Source organism: Pongo pygmaeus, chromosome 19 (genome assembly GCF_028885625.2).
Source record: "Pongo pygmaeus isolate AG05252 chromosome 19, NHGRI_mPonPyg2-v2.0_pri, whole genome shotgun sequence".
In the NCBI taxonomy this organism is placed as follows: Eukaryota; Metazoa; Chordata; class Mammalia; order Primates; family Hominidae; genus Pongo; species Pongo pygmaeus.
The window spans coordinates 24,717,308-24,744,673 of record NC_072392.2 but is presented as its reverse complement, the minus strand read 5'-3'; the positions used below and the strand labels follow the sequence as shown (position 1 = coordinate 24,744,673).

At 43.2% G+C, this 27,366-nt stretch overlaps 1 pseudogene; it reads left to right on the top strand.

Moving 5' to 3' along the window:
• Nucleotides 1-3,482: 3,482 nt before the first annotated feature.
• LOC129017671 (putative uncharacterized protein LINC02693) lies at nucleotides 3,483-26,858 on the top strand (annotated as a pseudogene).
• The last annotated feature ends 508 nt before the right edge of the window (nucleotides 26,859-27,366 follow it).

The following is a 27,366-nucleotide window of genomic DNA, read 5'->3' as shown; positions in this document are numbered from 1 at the left end:
TTGTTTTTTCCTGAACAGCTACAATTCTTTGGCTTGTTATTTTAGTGGTTGCTTTAGTGTTTATAGTGCATGTCTTCAACAGATCACAGTCTACCTTCAAGTGATAATATATCATTTTAGTATAAGAAACTTACATCAGTATACTTCTTCCCTCCTAGTCTTTAAGCTATCACTGTCATCCATTTTATTTTACATGTTGTAAATTCCATAGTACTTTATTATTTTTGTTTAAACAATTATATTTAAAAGAGGCTTAAGTAATAATAACAAATCATATATTTGTCCATGTTGTAACTATTTCCAGTGCTCTTCATTCCTTTGTGCAGATCTAGATTTCAATATGGTATCCTTCTTACTGCCTAAAAGACATCCTTTAATTTTTCTTGCAGTGCAGGTCTCCAGGTAAGAAAGTCTTAAGTCTTTACAAGTCTAAAAATGTATTTATTTCTTCATATCCATTATTCTCTTTATGGTAGTATCTAGTTGGCTGTGACACTAATCCATTAAACTTTCCATTTCAGTTATGGTATTTTTCAAATCTAGATTTCTATTTGGTAATTTTTCCCAATCTACTTGATTATTTTCATACGCATGCTCTTTAATCCCCTGGTTTCTTTACGTGTAAGACACACTTCATGTGATGTTTGGTGACTCTAATATCTTCAGTCTCTGTAGGTTGTTTCCTTTGTACGTTGTTTCTGCTGGCTCTTGCCCATTATACATGTTTGTGATTTTTCATTAAAAACTTACATTCCTTGAAGCTGTCTTCCATTTTGCTTTTGCCAGGCACCTGGAAGGCATTAAAAACCTGATATCACTTTAAATTTGCAGCTTGAGACTTTTTAGATTATACAGCTTATGTGTGAAGCCACCAGTGGAAGGGCTGCCCATGGTTATGTATTAATGTATCCTCACTCTCAGGAGAGATGTTTTCCCTCAAGATGGACAATCTTGTCTGCTGCTCCAGGGGCTGCAGGGATTGAGGGGGCAGGAGACAGGGGAGGCAGACAGGTTGATTCATAGTTCCCTCCTACACTAAACCTATCTTTTTGGTGTCCTACTTTTTTTTTTTTTTTTTTTTGAGACGGAGTCTTGCTCTGTCGCCCAGGCTGGAGTGCGGTGGCGCAATCTCGGCTCACTGCAAGCTCCGCCTCCCGGGTTCACGCCATTCTCCTGCCTCAGCCTCCTGAGTAGCTGGGACTATAGGCGCCTGCCACTACGCCCGGCTAATTTTTGTATTTTTAGTAGAGATGGGGTTTCACTGTGTTAGCCAGAATGGTCTCGATCTCCTGAACTCGTGATCCGCCCGCCTCGGCCTCCCGAAGTGCTGCGATTACAGGTTTGAGCCACCGCGCCCAGCCGTGCCCTACTTTTGATGTCTTCTCCTAACCCTCCTACCTTGGACAGGATCTAAACTTCGTCTGCTATTCTGCTGCCCCATCCTCTTCCCAGACTATGAAAAGAGAGTTTCAGTATGACACTTGGCAACTAACTTAAGGGTGAAAAATGGCATCTAATTACTTCTTTGGGTTTCTACTTTCACTTTTTAATTTTAATTTTTTTGCCTTTGCAAACTCTTAATTATTTTGCAGCTCATTGATACATTTTTTAAAATGGTTCTTGATATGTATTCCAGAAGTTTTTGTTGTTTTCTGGTTCTTGTCAGCCCGTGTTGCCGGAAATAAAATTCTTTCAACTTGTTCTTTAACAATTTACAGTATCCATATATTCCTTCCTGTTCCAGAGGCAAGAGTGAGAACACACACTTAGGAGCCAAGCTGGCCTGAGATTAAGATCCACCAGCAATGTGACCTCAGTAGCCTATTTACATTCTGAGCCTCAGTTTCTCATAGGGTTGGTGTGATAATTAAATGAGGTAATATATGAATAACACTTAAAACAGAGACTGACACTGGCAAGGATGGACTTTCTTGTTATTACTATATGAAAAAGTTGAAAAATTATGAGCCTGAGTAACAGTTATATGTCTTACCCAATGGTTGACTAACCTCTGGTCCCTGGCTACCCCGGCCCCCTCTACCATGCAGTCACCCACACCCATGCTTATACTGATGGAGGGGAGTCAACTCTGAGCTATTCACTGGATGACAGGCCCAGCTACTGTCACAGATGCGCCCCAAGTCCAGGACAGAATGTTAGCAGATAGCTGCTGGTCTGAGAAATGTCATCATCACATAAGCCTGAGTGAAAACACAGCCCCTTTACTACTAAGAAATCTGAAAATAAACTAACATAAACAAACATAATTTTAAATTTTGTATTTTTTATGATGTCATTTGTCCCAACAGCCATCTGACATCAATAGCCCTGATTACTAAAAGACTCAACGTTATAGAAATGTTCTCCTCCTTTTTGAAAACCATGTTTATTTTCCCCCCACAACACAGCGCTATCTGCAAAGCCTTGAACTGATAACATAGCTCGGGGCTAACTCTGTCTTAGCAGAGTAGCAGCTGAAAAAAGAAGACAATTCTTAACAAACAGGGAGATCAGGAATGCTCACTTCTAAAAACATTATTTATTCAGGGCAAGTGGTATTTCTGACGTGCGAATGAAGCTTAAACTTCAGCTTTAATTTATAAGAATTAGGAAATGCAGATTAAATATCTGATGCCATATTGTGAATTCAGTAAAAGTTGACTAAGCTACGACACAAAGACAGATGTTAGCTATCCTACGCTTATTATTCTGGAAATTTAATGAAAATTAAACAAGAAGACTCACAGAGTATGAGAATTGTCCCCCCGCCTTAACAGTGTTGTTTTCAGCCTCTGTTGCTTGAAACATTGCAGAATAATTCAGATTTTTTTAACCCCACTTTTTTATTGAGCAAAACCAAAGTACTAAACTTATAAATGTGAAAAAGGTTGTTGGGTTTAAAAAGAAAAAGCCTCAAGACATCGAGCCTGTTAGATATTTTAAATGTGAAGACTGAGAAGGAACGCACTGTTGCTAAACAGAATTACAGGATCATGGTCAATTTATAATCTTTTCCATATGGGATTTGAATGTTCTGATATTGGATACGATGTACGTACTTTATTTATATAGTACCTCCCAAGAAGAAAAAAAAATCAATATTGGTTTATACAGTATTTGGCGTGCTATTGACATATGCAGTGATGTATACGATGTCAGAGCTAGAAAATAGCTTAGATACGATTTGGATTCAGCGCCGGGCGGGTCCGCCCCCGCCAAGCCCCGCCCTATCCCCTCCCCCCGCCTCGCCTCATCCCGCCCCCTCCGCCCCCCCCGCCCCTCCTCCCCGCCCCGCTCCCTCCTCCCCGCCCCGCTCCCTCCTCCCCGCCCCGCTCCCTCCTCCCCGCCCCGCTCCCTCCTCCCCGCCCCGCCCCCTCTCCTCAACCCCGCCCCCTCTCCTCAACCCCGCCCCCTCTCCTCAACCCCGCCCAGCTCCGCCTCGTCCTCTCCGCCCCGCCCCGCCCCCGAGACATGCGCTGCGCGCCTGGCCGGCGGGGCTGGCTGTTTGAGGACTGCGTGTGGAGCTCCATAGCCAGTGTCTGAAGTCGTCAGTTTACTGCTTGTGACGAACGTAGCGATCACTGGGAACCTGGAAGTAGAGACTCCTTTCTGCCGTCCCTCCGTCCCTCGGGCTGCTGCGAATCCCCCCGCCGGCCTCCAGGACTCCGGGCTGACAGAACGCCCGCACCGGTACCGCCGCCCCAGGGCCCGCTACGCGCCCGGCATAATGGGAGAAAAATCGCGATGGAAAGGCCCAGCCCCTCGCCATGCAGACGGGAAGCTTGGCCGCACGTGTGATCACCCTTAGGCCCCTTGGAGTTTCACCCCCTCTTCGCGGGCTCCAACAGCCTGGGTCGGGGCCTCCTTGTCCTGTGTGTGCCTCTCGGCCGCAAGAACACAGTCCCGAGCCCCGGCGAGCCCGCAGGCCTCCCACCCGCCGTGCACAGGCTGCACTTCTGCGCCCCAGCGCTGCGCCTGCGGGGCCATCTGGATCACTTTTCCATTCTGATGATGTCCTATACTTCGTGGCTGCAGGCTCCTCAAGCCCCAGGTCTGTGCAGAGAAGAGCAAAGCAGCAGATCCATGCCACAGCTTTCTGGAACACCCATTTTACTACCAGATTTGGAAGGAACGAAGTTAAGTAATTTTCAAGGTAAGTAATTAAAATTTTACGATGAAAAGGCTAGAAACTCTTCTGCTGGTAATAACTGTCAGACATATCTGCCTGAAATGTCAGACTTTTTCTGAGAAAAAAACTGAAAACTTGTTTCCCATTATTTTAAATAGGAAAAATTATAGGGCACAGCAAGTCAATAGAAAAAAAACCTACCAATTTCCTAACTCACAATGAGGCAGTAGGTTTAAGTTGCACATAAGTTAGGATGTAAAATGCTTAAATGTTGCCACTTGGTCACCCACATTTGATATGGTTGTTAACATGCAGTTGCCTTGGATGCAGTAGCTATGGCTTGAGACCAGCAACATCCTTTTGCTGAACCTCCCTTTGTCACCTGAACCTCCCCTTTGTCAACACACCAAAGCTTTTTGAAGTGACTGTCATGATCCTGATGGTCTACCAGTTGTTGCTGGAAGCAACATGTGGCTTTTTCCAGCAAACTATTTAGTTTAAAATGCTGTAATTTTTGAAAGCTCAAACATTATGTCTACAACCATCAGCCAAAAAATTTGAGACAGGTTCTTGCTCTTTTCCCCAAACTGCACCACGAAAGGGGCTCCAGCGATCCACCTGCTTCAGCCTCCCCAGTAGCTGAGACCACAGGTGTGTGCCACCATGCCTGTTAATTTCTAAATTTTTTGTAGAAACTACATCTCCCCACTTTGCCCAGGCTCGTCTTGAACTTCTAGACTCAAGCAATTTTCCTGCCTTGGCCTCCCAAAGTGCTGGATTTACAGGCATGAGTCACCAACCGCACCCAGCCTGAAAAATGATTTGTGAGATAAATAGCTGCTATACAGTTTAGATATTAAAAACTAAGATGTGTTCTTCCAGGAAAGTAATAATTTCGGATATATTCTGTGTCACATCCTGTATGATGAAATAGATGGCAAAAAAAAATCCCATTTAATTTAAAGATGGAAGCTGTAACTTCAAGTAAATTTGGAGCTGAGGAGTCCTTTCGGGCTATGACCCCAGAATTCTGGGGTTCTCTGTACCGATTTTTTGCTAGTGTCCACACACAAGCATTCCTTAATGCTGTGCGTTAAACAAATAGACCTTCTTTAACCCCAGATTTCTCTCCATTTACCATTCTGTTTCTCTGCTCCATGCAACTACCTCACCTCATGTCCTCTCTTGCACCCACTCCTCTCTAGCTTTCCTCCAGGGTACTTTGCTGAAACGACTTTTATCTCAGTCATTTAGCTGCATTTGACACAGACGATACAATTGAGGACTTCCACCATTTCTTCTGGATTTTAGGGACCTTCCCTCCTGGATTCTCTCTCACCTTTATCTTCATCCTCCTGCTCCTCCTCCACCAGATCTCTAGTGATCCTCTCAGAATGATCCCACACAGTCTCATAGCTTTAAATACCATCCATCTGTTGATAACCACTAGGCTTGGGGCCTCTTCCCTGAGGGGAGCACCAAGAGTCATCCCTGACTCCTTTCCCTTCTCCCCCAACCCCCATGGAACCACACAGCAAGTCCTGTGGCTCTTGAGTGCAACCAGCATCCTGATTCACCATCTCCATTTCCACAACCAGTTTCAGTCACCTTCCTCTCCTACTGATCTACTGCCAAAAATCCTCCTACTGCCAAAGATCCTCCAACCTCCCTCCATCCTGTCTTGCCCTGCTACAGTCCAGCCTCCACTCAAGCATCCAGAGTGATCTCTTGAAAATGTTAAAACATGATATAGGCATACCCCCAACCCTGTGTAAACCCTGCCACTGTCTACTCATTGCAGTGAATAAAAGCTCAGAGAACCTGGTGCCTGCCTCTTCAGCCTCATCTCCTACCCTTGCTTGTTCTTGCTTTGTGGGTCAGATTTTCTGGTCTCCAGAGGTGAATACAATTTTAACTGACAAATGCTAGATCATAGACTCTATCTACAGCATAAGGCATGGAAGGAAAAGTCTGAGAGAATGAAGGGCGAGAAAAGTTTGTTTAAAAAAAAAATAAAAAGCACAGGAAACTGGAAACATAACTAACCTGTATGTATATACTTAAAAGAACATGGTAACAAAATGAACTCTTTAGAAACTGAGCCAACAGACTTGCAAACAAATAGAAATACCTTTGGTCCTACTCTGAAAACAAAAAGAATCCTTAGTGAGTATACAAGAACAAAAATTGTACACATTTCTGGGTCATAATGCAATAAAACTAGAAATAATTGAAAGAGAATTTAAAGATGTTCAGCTTCCTGAAAATGTTAAATTATCCTTTTAAACAAATTAATGCCTACATCAGGGTGCAAATCCAAAACACAAATACCTTGCCTATAAAAATATATTTTTGCAAACAACAGTGTATCGGGATGTAAGGAGAGAGTTCACTGACTCAGAAGCTCCCAGAGTGACCAGATGTGTTCATGGGAACTGGAGCACTGCCCTGGAGTCATTTGACATCACCTTATTACAAGTAGGAACAGCCATGCTGTGAGATGCTCAGATGCCAGTAATAAGTCAGAGGATTCCCTCCTGAACGGGACCTCCCAGTCCTCTTTGGCACAGGGTTCCAGGCATGACCACAAATCCATCAGTGAGGGCTTTCAAGATCAACCTACCCTCAGGCAGTGGAGTGGAAACTGGCACTAGCAGCTACAGTAGAAAAAATGAATGGCCTCTAAGAATATGTCATCTGCCCCATGCAAAGACTCTGGATCCCAGAAGTCCTCCTGGTAAGGACTCGGAGCCAGACAACTTCATTTCCTGTCACCTGGGCTGCTCTCCCTCTGACAGCTATGGAAATTGGTGAAGCACAGGAACATATTGGAAATGGCAATGATGTGCCATGCCAATGTGTGGAAGTGTACAAGTTAAGTAATATTTTAAAAACAGAACACACAACAGTTTGCACAATCCGACCAAAGCTCTGTCATGTATGTTTCTAAACAAGTTTGGAAGAGAATTTGGAAATGGCTGAAATTTTTTTATAAAGCTCATGTTTTTAGTTTGTTTAAATGTAAAAGCATACACTTAGAAACAAGTTAGTATGTAAAAATTTTTAATCTTAGCTATCTGGAAGCTTCAAATACCTAGAATGAGGCATTTCCCAAAGGTCTCTGTAACTTGAATTTTACCGTAGTTTGAAAACTCTTGCCCAGCATAATGGCTAACACCGGTAATCACAGCACTTTGGGAGGTTAAGGTGGGCAGATCACTTGAGCTAGGAGTTAGAGACCAGCCTGGGCAACATAGTGAAACCCCATCTCTACAAAAAATTTAAAAATTAGCTGGGAGTGGTGGCCCTGCCGATAGACACAGCTACTCAGGAGGCTGAGGTGGAAGGATCCTTGAGCCCGGGAGGTCTAGGCTGCAGTGAGCTGTGATTGCACCAGTGTAATTCAGACTGGGCAATACTGCCAGACCCCACCCCCTCCCCTAAAAGAAAGAAAACTATTAGTTCATAGTGCGGCTGATGAAATAATGTACATCCACAAAGAAAGGGGCAATCATAATATGTATATAATTACTCAGTATTAAAATATTGTGTATAGTATTACATATATTGAATACCTATAATGAATGGGGCACTGCTTTAAGCACTTTATACTCATTATCCCACAAGAATTCTCTCTCCAGCAGGTATTAGTATATTCAATTTAAAGGCTAATTAGTAAGCAATGTATAGAATTGAATGAGAAACTACTTAAAACATAGAAGGCTCTCGAAAATACAATGTGGAATGAGTAATGCAAGTTACAGAGATACACAGCACATTTATAGAAAGTGTAAAAACTTACAAAGTTAAACAGTATATTATTTAGGGAAACAATATATTATTTAGAGATATTATTATGTAATAAAAGTATAATGAAAGTCAGGGAAATAATACTTTTTGTAAAGCTTCAGATGAATGATTGTCCCAGATGGGGTTACATTTCAGAAGGGCCAACCATGCAGACGGCTTCAAATGTAGTGGTGTAGGTGATGGGTACAATTATTTATTTTACTTTTATGTGAGTCTGTGTATGTGTGTGTGTGTGTGTAATTTTGTATGTATAAAATAGTTCGTAATAATTTTTTTTGAGTTGGGATGTTTCTCTGTCTCCCAGGCTGGATTGCAGTAGCATCATCACGGCTCACTGCAGTCTTCACCTCTCAGGCTCAAGTGATCCTCCCACGTCAGCCTCCTGAGTACCTAGGACTACAAGTGTGCACCACCATGCTTGGCTAAATTTTTTAAATCTCTTGTAGAGATCGGGTCTCACTCTGTTGTCCAGGCTGGTCTTGAACTCCTGGCTTCAAACAATCCTCTTGCCTCAGCCTCCCCAAGTGCTGGTATTACAGGGTAAGTTGCTGTGCCCAGCCTAATTTTTTTTTATTTTTAAACAGCTTTATTGAGGAAAAATTCACATACCTTATGATCTGCTAGGGTTTAATATAATCACAGATATGTGCAACCAAAACCATGGTTAAGTTTACAACATTTTTGTTAGTCCTGTACCTTTTAGCTATCACTCTGTTCCCCCCACCGCCTACCCCAGCTGTAAGCAACCACAAATCCAGTTTCTGTCTCAATAGATTTGTCTTCTCTGGGCATTTCATATAAATCGATCCATATAAGTGTTTTTTCATGTCTGGCTTCTTCACATTTGTCTCATTCCAGAAGGTGCCTGAATTTTTCCACAACTGGGAATGCTAAGCTGTGGGGTGAATTTTTGGTTCCCAAGTGAATGTGAATGAGGCAGAGTGGAAGGAGAGTTCTTTTACTGAGGGAACGGGACAAGAACCAATGAAAGAAAGAGATCCAGCAGGAGGGGAGGGAGGAAGCGGGGTGGAGAGCTGCTTGAAGCAGATGAACAGAGCTCTGGGCCATGACAGCAAAATAGAAGGTGCAGTGCAGCGGGGTGCAGGTCCTGAGGGGGTGAGAGGGGGAATGTGGAAAACAGCAGGTCATAAACTCTGAATTCCAGCTGCTGGAGCTGTGGGTCCCAGGGGCCTGGTTATCCCCTCACAGGCAGGAGCTGGAAAGTGGGGCTCTGCTCAGGTCCAGGAAGGAAGTGGATGCACTGGTGGTGTGGACATGTGCATGGAAGCCCACAATGCCCACAACGTGAGGTCAGAACTTCAGGGAGAACCTGCATTTGGGCTCCAGGCTGGTTGGAAGTATTCTTTCATTCAGCAGCCTTCTCATTAAGTGCCTGCTGTGTGACAGACACTGCAGAGCACAGAGATGCAATCTTACCTGTCCCAGCCTTCCAGGCACCAGGGGTGCCACACGCTTTCAAACAACCAGCTCTCATGTTTCATAGAGCAAGAACTCACTCACTACCACTGGGACAGCACCAAGCCATTCCTTCCAGGGACTTGCCTGGAAGGCTGGGACATGGTTATTTTCCATCTCCCCATGGTTCATGGAACTGTATTCTGCATAGAATGGGCAAAGTACAACTATCATTGATTAGTAATTGAAGAAACAAAGATTTTACCTTCATGTTTTTTACAAAATGCAATATCTGAGATGTAGCATTCTATATCTTTGGCTTCTTTAATGTTAGCTATACAGACAAAATAGAAAATGAAAAAGAATTTTCCAATATTAAATATTCACATTGATGTCTGTATTAGTCTATTTTGTGTTGCTATAAAAGAACACCTGAGGCTGGGTAATTTATGAAGAAAAGAGATTTATTTGGCTTATGATTCTGCAGGCTGTACCAGCCTGGCACCACCATCTGTTTCTGGTGAGGACCCTAGGAAGCCGCCAATCATGATGGAAAGGGAAGTGGAGCAAGGAAGAAAGGAGGTGGGGTGCCACAAGCTTTCCAACAACCAGCTCTCATGTTTCATAGAGCAAGAACTCACTACCACTGGGACAGCACCAAGCCCTTCCTGAAGGATCTGCCCTCAAAGACCCAAACACCTCTCACTAGGCCCCGCTTTCAACATTGGGAATCAAATTTCTTTCTTCTTTTTTTTTTTTTTGAGATGGTGTTTTGCTCTGTCGCCCAGGCTGGAGTGCAGTGGTATGATCTCAGCTCACTGCAAGCTCTGCCTCCTCAGTTCATGCCATTCTTCTGCCTCAGCCTGCTGAGTAGCTGGAACTACAGGTGCCCACCACCATGCCCGGCTAATTTTTTTGCATTTTCAGTAGAGACGGGGTCTCACCATGTTAACCAGGATGGTCTCGATCTCCTGACCTTGTGATCTGCCTGCCCCGGCCTCCCAAAGTGCTGGGATTACAGGCTTGCGCCACCACACCCATCCCAGGCCCTGCTTTCAACATTGGGCATCAAATTTCTTTCTTCTGTTTTGTTAAAGAGATAATCTCACTCTGTCACCCAGGGTGGAGTGAAGTAGCGCAGTTATAGCTCACTGTAGAAGCCATGGCTGAGCTGAGCTGTAGCTTTCTGTGGCATCCAACTCCTGGAGCTCCAGAGGTCCTCCCACCTCAGCCTCCTGAGTAGCTGGGATAACAGGCTCAATCCACCATGCCCAACTAAGTTTTTAATTTTTTGTAGAGACAGGGTCTCACTAGGTCAAATTTCGACATGAGATTTAGAGGGGACAAATACTCAAACTGTATCAATGTCAACAGGTTTTTTTTTTCCTCATAAAGAGTATCTATGTGTTAGGAACTTTAGATGTTTAAAAAGTGTTGGGGGGGAAGAAATATATAATAAGGGACACACACTTTATAATTTCCTCACATTTTAAATTACTCCAATAACTAATACATAGATGGATTTATGGGTCTGGAATTTTTTCAGTGAGACATTTGTTTATAATTAAAATGTGGATTTTATCTCCTTATTCCTTTTTAATTCAGTCCCAGGCCTGAGCCACCATCAAAACCTTCCTACATTGAAGCTGGGGTTTTTCCCTGAAAATGTTGCTTGTTAGGAAACAAGGAGGCAGTTGCCTTGAGCCAGCTGACCTCAGCCGCCATGCCGCTCTCACAGATGAGTGTTATTCAGTGGGAAGTTTTGCTCCCTGCATGGCACCACAGCCCCTCAGCCATGAACTCAGCAAACACTGTCCCATTTTGCCCCCAGTAACAAGCACGGGGCAACATCACAGGCTAGTACCCAGTGTGAACTAAGTCTTGGGAACTTACTGGAATTGTTGGAAGATATGTCCCTTTTTAGTAATGCACATGGCTGTAAATATTAGGTACAATTTGATTTCAGACTCAATTCATCATGTGTTTTGGCTCAGCTGTGGCCTGCATATGGTGTTGCTGATACAGAAATGAAAATGCTGGTGAGCCGCAGAAAGAAAAATCCTGTGTTTTCTGAAAGCTTCCAACACCTTTGGCCTCATTCCTTAATCACCTGGGAGGAAGAGAACCTACAAAAACTGGAAACGCAGTGGCCAGCAACCAGCCCTTGAGAGGCTTGCTGAGCTGTGAGGGTCTGGAGGAGGAAGAAGCTCTGCATTGTTTCTGCAGCCCCCGTGCAAAACAATGTTGAATTCCAGTGTGATATTGAAATGAATGTATTTTATTGTAATGTTAAATCTTAAATTTTTTATTAAGTCCTTTGTTCACAAATGGAAACAACAAAATGACAAATTATTTAAAATTTTCAGATTTTATAACCTTCCTGTCCTCTAGCACAAAAAAGAAAGAAAGAAAGAAAGAAATTTGATTCCCAATGTTGAAAGTGGGGCCTAGTGAGAGGTGTTTGGGTCTTGGAGACAGATCCTTCAGGAATGGCTTGGTGCTGTCCCGGTGGTAGTGAGTGAGTTCTTGCTCTATGGAACATGAGAGCTGGTTGTTGTGAAAGTGCATGGCACCCCACCTCCTTTCTTCCTTGCTCCACTTCCCCTTCCACCATGACTGGAGGGAGCCTGAGCTTCGGAAGGGAGGCAGTCCTTTAAGACAGCCGTGTCCAATATAAACAATATGAGCTATGCCTGCCTGTAGTTTTAAATTTTCTACTAGCCAGGTTAAGGAAACTAAAGAGAAACAGGTGGAAGTGATTTGTAATAATATAATTTATTTGACCCAATGTATCCAAAATATTTTAATGTGTGATCAGTATAAAATTATTAATGAAACATTTTACATTTCTTTGTCCTAAATCTTTAAAACTCACTCCATATTTTATACTTCTAGCATATCTCAGTTCAAAGCAGCCAGATTCCAGATGTTCTGGAAGCTCTGACTCCCTGAACTCAGGAAGGTGAAGGGCCTGAACCCCACTTCTCTGCCAGGAGCGAGGGAGCTCCCCCTCCCTACCCACATCTCTTCCCAGTCCCAAAGGAAGAGAGAGTGCCCTGAGAGAGCAGGGGCTGCCAGCAGGAGGTGGCCACAGGTAGGCCACTGCTGCCCATCTGCTGCTTGGTGGGGCCATTCTCCCCTCCAGAGATCAGAGGACAGCGGGATCCCAGGAGGTGGGACCTGTCCACAGCCTTGACCTCCAGAGTTTAGATTTGGAGGGAATAGATTCCAGACAAACGCCTTACCTTGCTATTTGGCCTTTGCCCTAGTGGTCAGGCTGTCATCTATTTCCTCCTGTGTTGTGCGATACTGTGTGAGTTTTAAGCACATACACGTCTACATGCATTTCTTTATAATTCAAGGGACCCAACTTCTAATAAGGGGAAAAGGAATTCAGTACCTAGACAGTCCCTATAGTGTGCCAGCTAACTTGTAGTCAGCATGTTGTTAATCCTGGCATCCTGTCAGCTCTGGGTGTGTTGGTTAGCTGTTACTGTGTAATGAGCCATCCCAAAACTTATTTAGCTCATGATTGAGCAAGTCAGCAATTTATGGCAGGCTCCTGCCATAAATTACTTACTATACCTATAAAACCTGCCATATCTTTGTAAGGTATAGCAATCTTCATGTGTGTGTATGGGAGAAGGGGGTCAGCTGCTGGTGACCAGGAAGCTCTGCTGTTGAGAGTGAGTTGACTGTGGACTGGGCAACTTTGGTTCTCTTCCCCAAAGTGTTTCATCCTCTAGCAGGCTAACCTGGCCTTGTTGTCATGGAGATGGCAGGGTTCTGAAAGAAAAGGAAGAAGCATTCAAGACCTTTTGAGACTGGGCCCAAAACTGCCAGCTGGATCCAAGTCTTGGGAAACAGATTCTAACTCTGGATGGGAGCAGCTGTAAAAGCGCATTGCAAAGGGTGTAGACACAGGGAAGGTTGAAGAAACACGTATAAAGCACTCCACATGTTTGGAAATTCTTTTCATCCCATTTTGGTATTTGTAGGCTATTACTGGTCTTCAACACAGATTAAATCAAAATGCTGTGCCCAAAACAACCTCTTACTCTGAAAGCAAGTGATGTAAAGATAGATCTGCTGAAAAGACATTTCCTCCTGCTGCACTTTAGTCAAGCAGCTGAGCACATCTTGAAGCCGTCCTTTGATTTTAACAGGGCAGAGCTGTTTTCTAAGACTGCCCACCACCCCTCCCCACAAAGCTGAGATGCTGCAATGAGGCAAATCCCAGCAGCACACAAGGAAATCAGGCACAGCTAAGGTTCTCACCCCTGATGCACCTTATAATCACCTGGGTGGCAGGGGGCTTTTAAAATTCCCAAAACCCAAATTGCAACAGACCAGTGAAATCAGAATCCGTGGGGTAGGATCCAGACATCCTTGCTGTTTAAAGCTCTCCAACTGGTTACAATGTGTGGCCAGAATTGAGAACCACAGCGTGAAACCAACGTCTTTTGATGAACTAGTAGCAAATGGTTTCTCAAACGAATGTGAAGTCTTTGCTGCCGAGCTGTAGCCTTTCAGTCTTACTTGTGTTATTTACATTATTTACATACTATCTTTTGCAGGACTTGACCTCTGCTCCTCATTTTGTTTCTGATTCAACTCAATTTCACAAGTACTGAGTGCATACGATGTGCAGAACACCGTGCTAGTTATTGTGGCCTTGGTTTGGGGAGGACTTTGCTGGGAAATAAAATCACATCATCAGAAATAAGAGTCTTGCTACTTACCAAATTGAGGCAAAAATGGGAAGACCTAGGGGGTCTCACCCAAGGGTTAGGACACTAATAGATACATCAGAATATTACAGTTCATCTGCTGATGCTGTGAGTGGAAGTGTCCCACTTTGAAACAAAAAATGCTGCTGTTACTCTGAGATATTAAGTTTTGTGTGCAAATACGTGATATTTAAATATTTTGTTGATATATAACATGCATGTAGAAATACATGCATAAAGCATTCACTTAAGCTCAATGTATATTATGACAAAATTGATACACGTGGGTAACCAAGAAATAGAAGCAGCCTCACTCATGTGGCCCACAAGCGCTTTCTCCCTCCCTCTTCTTCAAATGTACCAGTGTCTTAACAGCTGACATTACAGATCAGTTTTGTCTTTCTGTGCAAGTCTTTTCGTTACAGAAAAATTTAAATATATAAAAATTGAACAAAATTGTATAATAGAGCCATGATCCAGCTTCAACAGCTAATAATCATGTTCCATTTTTGTTTCTTCTGTACCACAGCCCTTTCCCTACTACCCTTCATTTTATTTTTTTTTTAGTTCTTTTTTGGTGAGGTAAGATACACATGCATTGAAAGGCACAAATCTTAATTGTACAGCTTTGAAAAATAAATACACCCATATAACTTTCACCTCTTTTCAGAATGGAATATTTCAATCATCCCCAGAAAACACCCTCATGCTCATTCCTAGGCAATTTTTAACTTCCCCAGAGGAAAGTACTGTTGTGGGGGTTTTTTAACCATAAGTTCATTTTACTTGAAATCATACAATATACATTTTTATGTTCAGCAGTCTCAGCATATTTGTGAAACACCTCCATAGTGTGTGTTTTAGTAGTTTGTTCCTTTGTATTGCTGAATAGTATTCTGTTGTATGAATGCACCTTGGTTTGTTCATACATTTCTCTGTTGATGAATATTTGGGTTATTTCCTGTTTTAGGCTATCATAATAGTAAAGGTCTATGAACATTCTTTTACAAGTACTTTTTTGTATTGTTTTATTCCTTTATTAGCATTGAAGTGACACATTTTTTCATTTTTTAGCAGTTGCTCCAAGGATTACAATGTGCATCATTAACATTCTCACAGTCTAGAATTAATATTGTACTATTACAGTGAATGTAAAATAGAAAAACTTGCTACAGAATAGTGCCATTTATCTCCTATCCTTTGTGCTGTTGTTGCCGTAAATTTTACATCTGCATGGCATAAACCCCACAACACAGTGTTATATTTGCTTTAGTCATAGATCTTTAGATGAAATTAAGAGGAAAAAAAAGAAAAATATATAATAAATATTTGGAGGGAGATGTTTTGAGGCCACAGAAACATACTGTTTCTTCATCCAAAATTTTTGCATTCATTGATGACTCTTTCCTGAAGTAATGATTACTGTGGTGTTCTAGTGGTAGTTTTCTGTTTGTGCTCCTTCAACATTTATTACTTGGAATTCTTCTGCAAGGAAGATTTGTCTTTCCTTCCTGATTTATTTAATGTTTTCTATATCAGTATGGACTTGTGGATATTTATTTTATGTTCTTGGTTACAGTTTAGTGTTGTCATAGTTGTTTGCCACTCACATTGTTCCACCTTGAGTCATAGCTCTTCCAGGTTGGCTTCTTTTGACATGTCCCCACCGTTTTATGTTTTTTAAAAGCACTTTCTTATTTTCTGGCACTGCAAGTTGCTCTAGTCTCATCTCGTGTTTTTCATGGCAGGCCTAGAATTAGTCATTTCTCCAAGAAGCCTTGGTTTCTTTTATAGGAGAATGGTATTTAGAAACCAGGATCTGAGTACTGGGTGTGCTCATTAATACTGGGATATCACTGCTTCGAGGCCCTCTCAGCATAGTTTGGAAACACGTGAATGTTTCCAAACATGTATGCATGAATACAAACTCAGCATCTACCTATCTACATCTGTCCATCTAAACAGATACATTAAAATAGACATGGGTTCATACTGACATTCCTAAGTCCAGTACAGCACCTTAGGGTTTATTCTAGCATTCTCCATTTGTTTATTTATAACTCTTTCATCTACAGAGAGAAACTGGGCTCTAATTTTCTAAAATATATTTGCTAACATGGAAAATCATTTCAGAATTGCTAACCCATATCCTGAAACAAATTTGCCAACCAGAATACAGTATGTTTGTGTGCAGTTCTTGAGTCTTAAAGTATGCAGTCAAAACAGTGTTTTCCAAGGTTACTTAGGTGAAGACTTTTTTCCCCCACATTCTTCAATATGGGTTAGTCAATATTTTTAATTCAGTAAAATTCATTTGTCACCAACTGCATTCCATCTGACCCACCCACCATCTTTGTTGATTTTTAAATTTATATAGAATAAAACTCATTCTTTGTAACATACAGTTTCATGAGTTTTGACAACTGTATAGAGTTATACATTCACGTTCACAGTAACAGAACTGTCTCATCACCTCTAAGATTCTCTATTCTTGACGCCTGTAGTTAACCCCTTCCCCAACCGCATTATTTGGCAACCACTAATCATTTTCTATCCCTGTAATACTACCTTTTCTAAAATATCATATAAATAGAATTATAGAACATATACAACACAGATGAATCAATTGGGTTGTTTGTTGTTGTTGAGTTGTCAAGAATCGCTTGGCGATATATGTGAGAGTTTATTTTGGGGCTCTGTAGTCTGTTCTGTTGGTCTATATGTCTGTCTTTATGCCAGCACCACATTGTTTTGATTTCTGTAGCTTTGTACTAAGTTTTGAAATCAGGAAGTATGAGTCCTCCAACATTGTTCTTTTTCAGGATTGTTTGGACTATTCTGGATCCTGAAATTTTATATGATTTTAGGATGAATTTTTCTGTTTTGCACAAGACATCATTGGGATTTTTACATTCTTGGTTTAGTTAATTCCTAAGTATTTTATTCTTTTTGATGCTATTGTAAATCGAATTTTCTTAATTTCCTTTTCAGATTATTCATTATTAGTATTTAGAAACACAGCTGATTTTTGTGCACCGATTTTGTATCCTACCATTCAGCTGAATTTGTTTATTCTAACAGGAGTGTGTGTGTGTGTGTGTGTGTGTGTGTGTGTGTGTGTGTGTGTGTGTGTGTAATCTTTAGGGTTTTCTACATCTAAGATCATATCATCTGCAAACAAATATAATTTTACCTCTTTATTTTCAGTTTGGATGCCATTTGTTTCTTCTTCTTGCTTAATTGTTCTGGCTAGAACTTCCAAGCCATTTTGAATAGAAGTGGTGAAAGCAGGTCTCCTTGCTCTGTTCCTATCTTAGTAGAAAACCTGTCAGTCTTTCACCATTAAGTATGATGTTAGTGTGTGTTTTTCATATATGGTCTTTATTATATTGAGGTAGCTTCCATCCCCTCTGCATTTGCTGAGTGTTTTTTCATGGAAGTGTATTTAAATTTTGTCAGATGATTTTTCTACATCTGTTGAGATAATCATGTGATTTACCACTCCATTCTCCTAATGCAGTGATGTTTGAATGTTCAACCATCCTTGCATTCCAGGAATAAATTATACTTGGTCATAGTGTATAATTATTTTAATATGCTGCTGAATTTAGTTTGTTGGTATTTTGTTGAGGATTTCTGCATTGATATGCATCAGGGAAGTGATACGTGTCTCTAGTTTTCTTGTCTACTTTTTTTCTGACTTTGGTATCAGGGTAATGCTGACCTCATAGAATGAGTTTAGAAATGTTCTCTGATTTTCAGTTTTTTAGAAGAGATGGATTAGTGTTATTTAAATGTTTGATAAGATTCACTAGTGAAGCCATCTGATTCAGGGCCTTTCTTTGTCAGAAAGTTTTTGATGACTGATTCAGTCTTCTTAGTAGTTATGGGGTCTATTCTAATTTTCTGTTTTCTCATGATTCAGTCCTAGTAGGTTTTGTATACCTAAGAACTTGTCTATTTTATCTAGACTGTCCTATTTCTTGGCAAACAGTTGTTTATAATACACCTCTTATAATTCTTTATTTCCGTAGAATTTGTAATAATGCCCCACTTTTATTTTTGGCTTTGAGTCTCTTTTTCTTAGTCAATCTAGCTAAAGTTTTGTCAGTTTTGTTCACCTTTTCAAAAACCAACTTTTGGTTTTGTTTATTTACTGATAAGGAGGGATTTATTTCTGTCATATACTGTTGGTTGTTTATATGCCTTATAGCTTTTTTGTTCTTCATTTCCTGCATACTGTATTCTTTTGTATTTAATTGATTTTTTGGTAATGAAATGTTTTAATTTCCTCATTTCCTTTTGTATATGTTCTATTGTGTGTGTGTGTGTGTGTGTGTGTTTGTGTACCACCATGAGATTACATTTAACTTGCAAGTTTATTCATTTTATTCAATTGTATAAACATACTGTAATTTATTTATCCATTCTGCCCTTGATGGTCCTTTAGATTTTTTTTAATTATTGGACTTTTTTTTAGAGCTGTTTTAGATTTACATGAAAAATGAGTGGAAAGTACAGGGAGTTCTCATATATCCAGTTTCCTGCCCACATGCCCTGTTGTTACCCTTACAGTCTTGCCTTGTGGTACATTTGTTACAGATGATGAACAATGTAGAAACATTATTATTAACTAAAATTCACTACAAGTCACTCTTTGTGTTGTACCTTCTATAATTTTGAGAAATGTGTAATGACATGACATGTATCCATCATTAATGCAGCATGCAGAATAGTTTCACTGTCTTAAAATATCCCTTGTGCCTCAGCTAGTTGTTCCTTTTTTTCACCCTCCCCCTCCCACAACCCTGGCAACTACTGCTCTCTTTACTGTTTCCATAGTTTTGCCTTTTACAGAATATCATGTGGTTGGAATTCTATGGTATATAGCATTCAAGTGGGCTCCTTTTACTTACCAATATGCATCTAAGTTCCTGTGTGTCTTTTCATGGCTTGTTAGCTCAGTTTTAAATCAAGGAATAATAGTTCATTGTGTGAATCCACAACAGTTTATCCATTCACCTATTGAAAGGCATCTTGATTGCCTCCAAGTTTTAGCAGTTATGAATAAAGCTATCATAAACATTTACATGGAAGTTTTTGTGTGGATATAAGTTGTCAGCTTACATATGATAAGTGTATACTTAACTTTATAAGGAACTGCCAGGCCAGGCACAGTGACTCACACCTGTAATCCCAGCACTTTGGGAGGTTGAGGTGAAAGGATTGCTTGAGCCCAGGAGTTCATGACCAGCCTGGCCAATATAATGAGACCTCATCTCTACAAAATAAATTTAAAAATGAACCACGTGTGGTGGTGCCTGTTGGTGTTAATATCATTGTTATGCAACCTGCTCTAGGAAATGACGACCCTGTGTTCTCTAAGATGAACCTAATGAGAACCACTCAAGTCAGTAGTCACAACCCATCATTAGCAGAAGCTCAGAAAATAAGATGTTAAATGCCTGGCCATTAAGTTTTCTTATCTTTATTTCTACAGAATCATCACCCCTGCCCCATAAACATGAAAGAAAAGACAAGAGAAGCACCCCAGAAGAGAAGGGGAGAAGTGCCCCAGAAAAAATCATCCAGTCTCTGAAGTTTGCCCAGGTGGGCACAGGCCAGCCAGCCTCTCCTCTGGTTGCCCAGCCAGCTACAGGCTGTCATTTAACCTTCCGCCCAGCATGCTTTTGAGTGTGCAGAAGTGCTGCATGCCCTCTTCTTTGAAAACCTGTTGAGCAAATGCCTCTGCATTTTATGCACCTTCAACCTCCACAGCCAAAGGCCCCCAAGACCAAACATGCTGTGCACACAGAGCAGCTCTTTGTGTCCCACTCCTGGCCGATCTCCTGCATCATCTCATTGAGCTTCATTGAACTCCACAGTCTGCATGCTCTGTGGAACTCAGGGTCTTCATTTTGCATGGAACTCAGGGTCTTCATTTTCCATGGAACTCAAAGTCTTCTTGCTCTGTGGAACTTGGAGTCTCCTGGCTCCATGGAACTCAGGGCCTTTGTGCTCCATGGAACTTGGGGTGTGTGTGATTCATGAAACTCAGAGTCCTTGTGCTCTGTGGTACTCAGAGCCTGCGTGCTCTGTGGAACTCGGGGTCTGCATGCTCCGTGGAAAGCACCAGGATGCACTTGATCCCCCACACCCACACACACATCCTTCATTTTATTCCTGGCCCTCACCTGTCCACCTTGTGAGGCTTCTTCACCCCCACTCTCCTTTGAGCTCATGCCGGGTCTTTTGGACTGGCCTGAAGCATGGGTGTTGGTAGGAGGGAGTGGCTGAGGTCATGCCTGCAGGCAAATTCTGCTAGTGTGGCACCTGATGGAGCTGCCTGGGGAGGATGTTTCCTTGGAGGACGCGCCCTGGCAGCCACTGGCTTCCTATGGTGCCTGCACTGCTGCTGCTGCCATGGGGGCACCACAGGGCCACACTGGGGGCTGTTCTGGAGTTGGTGGTTTTCATTTCCAGGTTAGGTAGGGACTGGCAGGCACCTTGGCTGTCCTTGTGGCTTCTGCCCTGACCCTGGTCCTCCCCAGGCTGCCGATTTTCCAGGCTGCTGCTCTTCCAGGAGGAATTGAAGGTGGGAATGGCTGAAACCTCAGCTTTGGATTCGCAGAGACTCTAGGCTGTGTCATGCAGAAAGGGAAAGGATTGCAGATGGTGGTGGCATCAGCTGAAGGCAGGGGATTCACTGTGATGCTGGAGCCATCCACGCTGGGATGTTTGCATACAGCCCAGGTTCAATTCGGTGGCCCATCAGCGAGTCCTGGATTCAGTCTCACTCGCAAGCCATGGACAACATGAGCTCAATTTGCCAGGACTCTTGGGGTTAGGGAGAGCTCAGCGTCCGGGTGGCTCTGGTTCCTTCTCATGCTGAAATTCTGCCGGTGTTCCTCCATGGGGCCCTTGTGGGTTTTTCTGAGGTGCCCCTCTTGCTGGAGTCGAGGATGAGAAATGTTTTCAGTGGGTTTTCACCCTCCACACATATGTAAGAGGTGTTGTGTTTCATTCCTGTCAGTATCCATTGCTGCAGCTTCCTGAAGTTGTGTCCGTTAAAAGGCAGGGACCCAGTGTCCAGGCTACAGAGGGTGACTCCAGGTTCCACAGCACCACTGTGGACCAGTGTGCCTATGGCCTTAGGAGAATTCCCAGATAGCACAAGGGGGCTGCCCCAGAGGGTGTTCAGCTTGTTGCCAACAGTTACTGAAGCCAGAGTCTGCAACCTTGATGTTCAGGTCAAGCAGCCAGAAACTGTTCTGGCTTTAGGTCCCTGTGGACAATACCATTCTCTCCTTCCCAGGCTACTGATGTCCTGGGTTGCTCCTCTTATGGTAGAAGCTCAAGATGGAATGGCTGGAGCTTGGCTGCCTCCGGTTAGAGCCTGGGCTCTGTATTGCAGACATCACCTGGCAGAATTCCTCATGGGCCCCTTTTGTCGTGAGTGTGACTGCTGGGGCCAGGGTTGTCGTGGGTAGTAAAGGTATTTACCAAGACAACTGTGAGTAAAGAAAGGCAAATTTATTACAGAAACTATGAAAATACATTGCAAGAATGCAACATGCAGCACAGCAGAGAAGGGGCTGTCTGCAAAGATAAAGGGCTGGAGGGAGGTTTTCTAAGGTTGTGCTGGACAGGGCTATGTGCCGGTGAGCTTGTGCTATATGCTAAGAATATGTTGGAATAATTTTAACTGCCAGGGGTTTCCTCTTCTGGTGCCTGAGGGAAACGCCCTGCTGCTTTTAGCTGTCTTGTAACCCACACGCCTTTTCATTTCCGAAGTTGCAAGATAACGGCTGTGGTTTTTCACACAAAAGGGTTGCAGACTGGGTTAGGTCCATGTTCCGCCAACCTGGCTCTTTCCCAGTTTCAGTTAACTTAGTGGTTTACTAGAGCCCCACACCTTTCTCTTTCATATGGCCATGATCCAGGAGGTAATCCGTCACCTCCCCTCTACTAGAGAGCTCCATGGCCAGGGGTAATCCTCACTTCTCCTCTGCTGGAGTGCTCCATGGCCAGGGTTAATCCTCACCTCTCCTCCACTAGAGTGCTCCATGGCCAGAGGTAATCCTCACCTCTCCTCCACTAGAGTGCTCCATGGCCAGGCAGTGTTTCCTGCGTCCAGAGCACCTCAAACACTTTCAGTGTTGTGGCGACTCAGGGCCTTCACCATACAGACTTGGCAGCATAGTCTAGAGGCTGGAGGGGCTCTGTGACTCCCATTAATGATGGTCACTGCCATGGTTTCCCCAAGCAGAATGTGCCGGGAGAACTGCTCCATGTTGGCTCAGCAGAATGTTATTATAGGTAGCTCAAAAAAAGAGGGAACAGGGCTTCTCTAGATTATTTCAGGGAACAGCTATTATTTTAATGTTAATTTAAGACTATTTTATCAATTAAAAATGTAAGGCCCAAGAAACTTCATTTAGGAAGAATGAATAAATTGAATGAATACTGTTAAACTTTATGCTTCTTTCAACAAATATTTTCTGCTCCTCTCTATGAGTCAGGCACTGTGCTAGATACCATAACATAGAAACATAGCGTCAATCAAATATGGTGTGGGTACTGTATGTCAAATTTAAAAATAAAATAAAAGTGCTATATAAGAAACCTCTCAGTGCCCTGGAGGCAGGGTCCAGAGACATATCCTGTGGATGACTGGGGCTGAGGTTTAAGGGATGAGCCTCGGTGATGAGACAGATGGGAGAGGGCACCTAGGAAAGGCATCTTCAGGCAATTGTGGTTCAGTGAGCTGCAGCTGTCGCGGCAGGAGAGTGAGGAGTGCGGCCTATCTGGTGATTTGCTGTGGTGATGTTCTGCAAACTTGCCTCCGGGTCCTGAAGTATTGCTCCTGGGGAAACACAGGGTAAGGTTCCTGCAAGCCTCTGGTTGCAATATTTTCAACTGCCAAGGCACCGTTCATGTTCCATGGCTTCATTTTCCAACATCCCTGTAAAACAAGCCAGTCCCATCAGTGTTGAAAACTGCTCTCCACATACCCTTTTCCCATAGAGTACTTCCTGACATACAGAGCTGCCACTCCTGAAAAGCTAACACTTTCCATGCCATGCTGCCTTTTGAAAGGTGCCAGCCAGGCAGCATTAGCTAAGGCCGCTTTTTGGCTCTCCTCACAACAGTGCTGCCCGCTGTGCTTTCATTGGTCATCATCTCATGAAGTCACAAATGTAGCTGCTTTTCCATGGTTTCGCCACACACCAGTGGTGTTAGTTTTGCACTTTCTGGAGCAGCCTCGTGTACAGGTTGATGAAACTCTCCTTCCTCTTTCTGGATGGACTGTAGTGCTTGTCATTAGCGTTGAACTCACAATTTGCAGCACTAGAACCCACACCTGAACCAAGCTTGGCTAACAAGCGTTTTCTCTGTAAGGCACATCACAGCCTTCTTGCTCATAAGGACACTAGACAGCACTTCAGCATTATGCTTAGAGGCCGTTTCAAACAGTGAAATCTCCAACAACAAGCTCAAAACTGCAAAAAAAGTGGTACTATATAGACCATGAGAAGACTGGTTTGCAGGTTGAGAGTAGGAACAAGAAGGCAGCATGGGGCCCTGCATGGCCTCTGCTGGGAGGCCGATGGCTCAAATTGTTGCCCTGCTCTGCACATGTTTTCCTGTGACTGTGAAAGCCACACGAGTATTGATTTGGGGGTTAAAAGTACATTTTAACAAGCAGACAAGTTCACAAATATGAAATAGTGGCTAGTGAGGACCACCCCCACGCTGGAGCTGCAGACAGAGGCTGTTGTGAGTGCGAGGTTTTCTCCTATCCCGGGAGCTTCTGGTTGCCACCAGCACCTTGTAAGCCAGGGAGTGGTGTCACCTGTACTGTAGCAAAAGCACCTTTTCTCAATGTGAAGTATGGCTTGAAGAGAGGAAGATGGAAGACTGGCTGGAAGATGGCTGTGTTAGGGGTGAAGCAAGGATGGAGGTGGATTGACCAAGCTGGGCCAGAGGTCCGAGGGGCTGATCCGAGAGCCCTGTGTGCCTGTGAGTCCTGGCAGAGTGGCTGTGCATGGTGACAGGGAGGAGGCATCCAGGACAGCACCCACGTTCCCGCCTGAGGCACATGAGGGTGGATGACAGGGTTCGGGGCCCTAGCCTTCAAGTCAGACACACCTGAGTTCAAATCCAGACTCCACCACTGACTGGCTGTGTAGCCTTAGACATGTTCCTTCACTTTCCTAAGCGTCCATTTTCTCATGTCCAATACATAGATTACTATGCCATAGGAAAATTAAATCACTCAGTGATTTTGAGGTTAAAATGAGTGCTGGTGCTTTTTATTGAAATAAAGAAAATGGGAAAAGAAGCAGCATTTGAGGTGTGAGGGAGGGGAATCTGGGCATGGGGAGTTGGATGTGCCTGTGGACATCCATGGACAAATGTCCAGCAGCCGTCTGATGTGCTTCCGGGATGCTGGGGCCAGGACGTGGGGCCGCAACATACAGACCTGGAAGTTACGAGCAGGCAGGCAGCTGCTGCAGCTGTGAAGAGCAGGCAGTGCAGGATCAGAGGCCCAAGGGTAAAGCCTGGGGAATGCCAGCATTTAGGAAGAGGCCACTGGAGATCAAGAAAGAGCAGCAGGAAAAGCAGGAGGGTGTGGAGGGATGGGAGGTGCAGGAGGAGGGTTTCCAAGAGGGAGGGGCAGGAGTTGGTGTTCTGCGGGCATGGACTGGTAGTCGTAGCACTTTTGAACTGTAGGGACCTAAGACATCTTTTAATCTAATCCCCTTATCTCTCCTGAAGAAGAAATCATGATTCCAAGGTGATGTGAGTTGCTTGCTTTAGGTCACACTGATTTCACATTGGGATACCTCGATTTCTAATGAGTAATAAAATATTTAACAAATATTCTAGAATTTGGTATTGCTCCTGTTCAGTCACACTGGATATTTTCCCAATTTGATGAAACTGAGATTTTAACAACTGTTAACCATTCCATGTACTAAGATGCTTATAGTCAAACTGTGCCTCTTAAACATATTTTTATTGTATATTTAATAAATTTTGCTATAAAAATAAGGTTAAAACAACTCATAACTCATCAAACTGCATTTTAATTTTGGTAAACACAAATTACACTGAGACAGTAGAGTTCCCTGGCCCCCCTCACAGGACGTGTGACAAGATAGTGTGGCTCTCTGCCTATTCAAACCCCTTACGGGAGGGGGATCACGCACAGGGACAGGTGCAGGAGCCCAAGTGGGTGTGTGCTACAATGTGCTCTTTTAGCCTTGGCATCTTTGGATGGCTTGAGTGTTAACCAGCTCAGTGGACCCTCAGCCTTTCTGCAAAAGCAGAGGATCGTTGTGACAGCTTTCTGTATCCCAAGCTCTTGTCCAGCATCCTGGAAGAATCAGGTCACACACAGACTTGAAGGATAAATGCAGGGATTTCTCTGAGGGGTAGAAGTGGCTCTTAGTAGGGATGGATGGGGAGCTGGAAGGGGGGATGGAGTGGGAAGATGATCTTCCCCTGGAGTTTGGCCGTCCAGCAGCCAAAATCCTCTCTGACCACCCCCAGCTGAACTCCTCTCAGCATTCAGGTGTTCCTCATCTTCTTGCTTTCTCTGCCACACCATTCTGCTGTTTGTCTGCTTTTCTCTTCATCTCTTCATCTCTTCATCTGCTCCTGGAGCCTGGGGTTTGGGGTTTATATTGGTACAGGATATGGGGGTGTGGTGGGCCAAAGGGCAACTTTTTGGGTACGAAAATAGAAATGCCTGTTCCCAGTTAGGGCCATGGTTCTCCAGGCTTGAGGGTGGGGCCTTTGCTGGGGAGCCGCCCTCTTCTATGCAGTATTTCCCTGTCTCTTTTCCATATCAATACCTCAATAAAATTTAGTTTTAAAAAATAGCACAAGTAAAAAGTTTGGCTATTTAAACTAAAAAGTAAATATGTCCTAAATTATTTTGTATACAAAGACCTGAGGATTTGAAATATTTTAATAATTGGAGCTTGTCTCTCCTTTGAGGGCACCACTTGCCCCGATCCCTCTTGGTTTCCCCCACAAGGTAGCAGGAGTGCCCATGAATGAACGTGGGTGAAATCATTGGATACAGATAGTAAATACATTCTATTTCCTGAAAAATATTACCTAACTACATGTCTAGATATGGAATTGCATTTTCAAGCCAAGTTGGAATTACAAATTGTAGCCCATTTGAAAATGCATACAAATGTGTGACATATACACTCAGAGAAAAATAAGTCACAATTATGAAAGAACAAAGTGGGAAAATATCTCTTTCATGTAAGATTGAGCATTTTGGTTGATACTGTGATAAAAAATCTTGTGATTGATTCTCTTTTGCATTGGTTTTTAGTGTCATTTGCACTCTGCCCAACTCAGATAAAATTGTATATGATGCAAATAGCAGGAAACTATAAATGGTGATATTGTCCTGAAAGGAAGCCACTTCATTTTTCAAAGAGTTCTTCTGCGGCAGGGATCTAGGAGTGTGCAGTGATGGAGTTTTGCATTTCTAGAGGAAACAGCAGGCGGGGGTGTGTGCAGCCGGAAAGGGAGGTGTCTAGGTTCCAAGGGTAAATCCCACCCCCTTAGAGGGGATTGGAGAGCCTGGGAAAGAGGCTGGGCTGCCTGTGATCCCCACCCCACACCCTGCCTCCTACAAGCCCCCTAGAAGGTCCACACTTTGAGTTGTCAGCCAGAGACAGTAACTCAAAACCTTGGCTTTGGGCAGCCAGAAGCCCAGAAATGGGGGAGAGGGCAGGGCTAGACACCAGGGATGAAAATAAAATGAATATTGAAAATTACCTAAATGTAATGTTTCATATATTCCATATATTTTAATATAAATGCCAGAGGTTTTTGAACCAGAGTAACTCCATCTTGAATAGGGGCTGGGTAAATAAGGCTCCACCCTCAAGCCTGGAGAATCTTGAATAAAGCTGAGACCTACTGGGCTGCATTCCCAGGAAAGTAGGCGTTCTAAGTCACAGGATGAGATAGGAGGTCAGCTCAAGATACGGGTCACAAAGACCTTGCTGATAAAACAGGTCGCGGTAAAGAAGCCAGCCACAACCAAGATGGTGATGAAAGTGGCGTCTGGTTGTCCTCATTGCTCATTACACGCTAATTATGATGCATTAGCATGCTAAAAGACACTCTCACCAGCACCATGAGAGTTTATGAATGCCATGGCAACGTCAGGAAGTTATCCTATATGGTCTAAAAGGGGGAGGAACCCTCAATTCCAGGAATTGCCCACACCTTTCCTGGAAA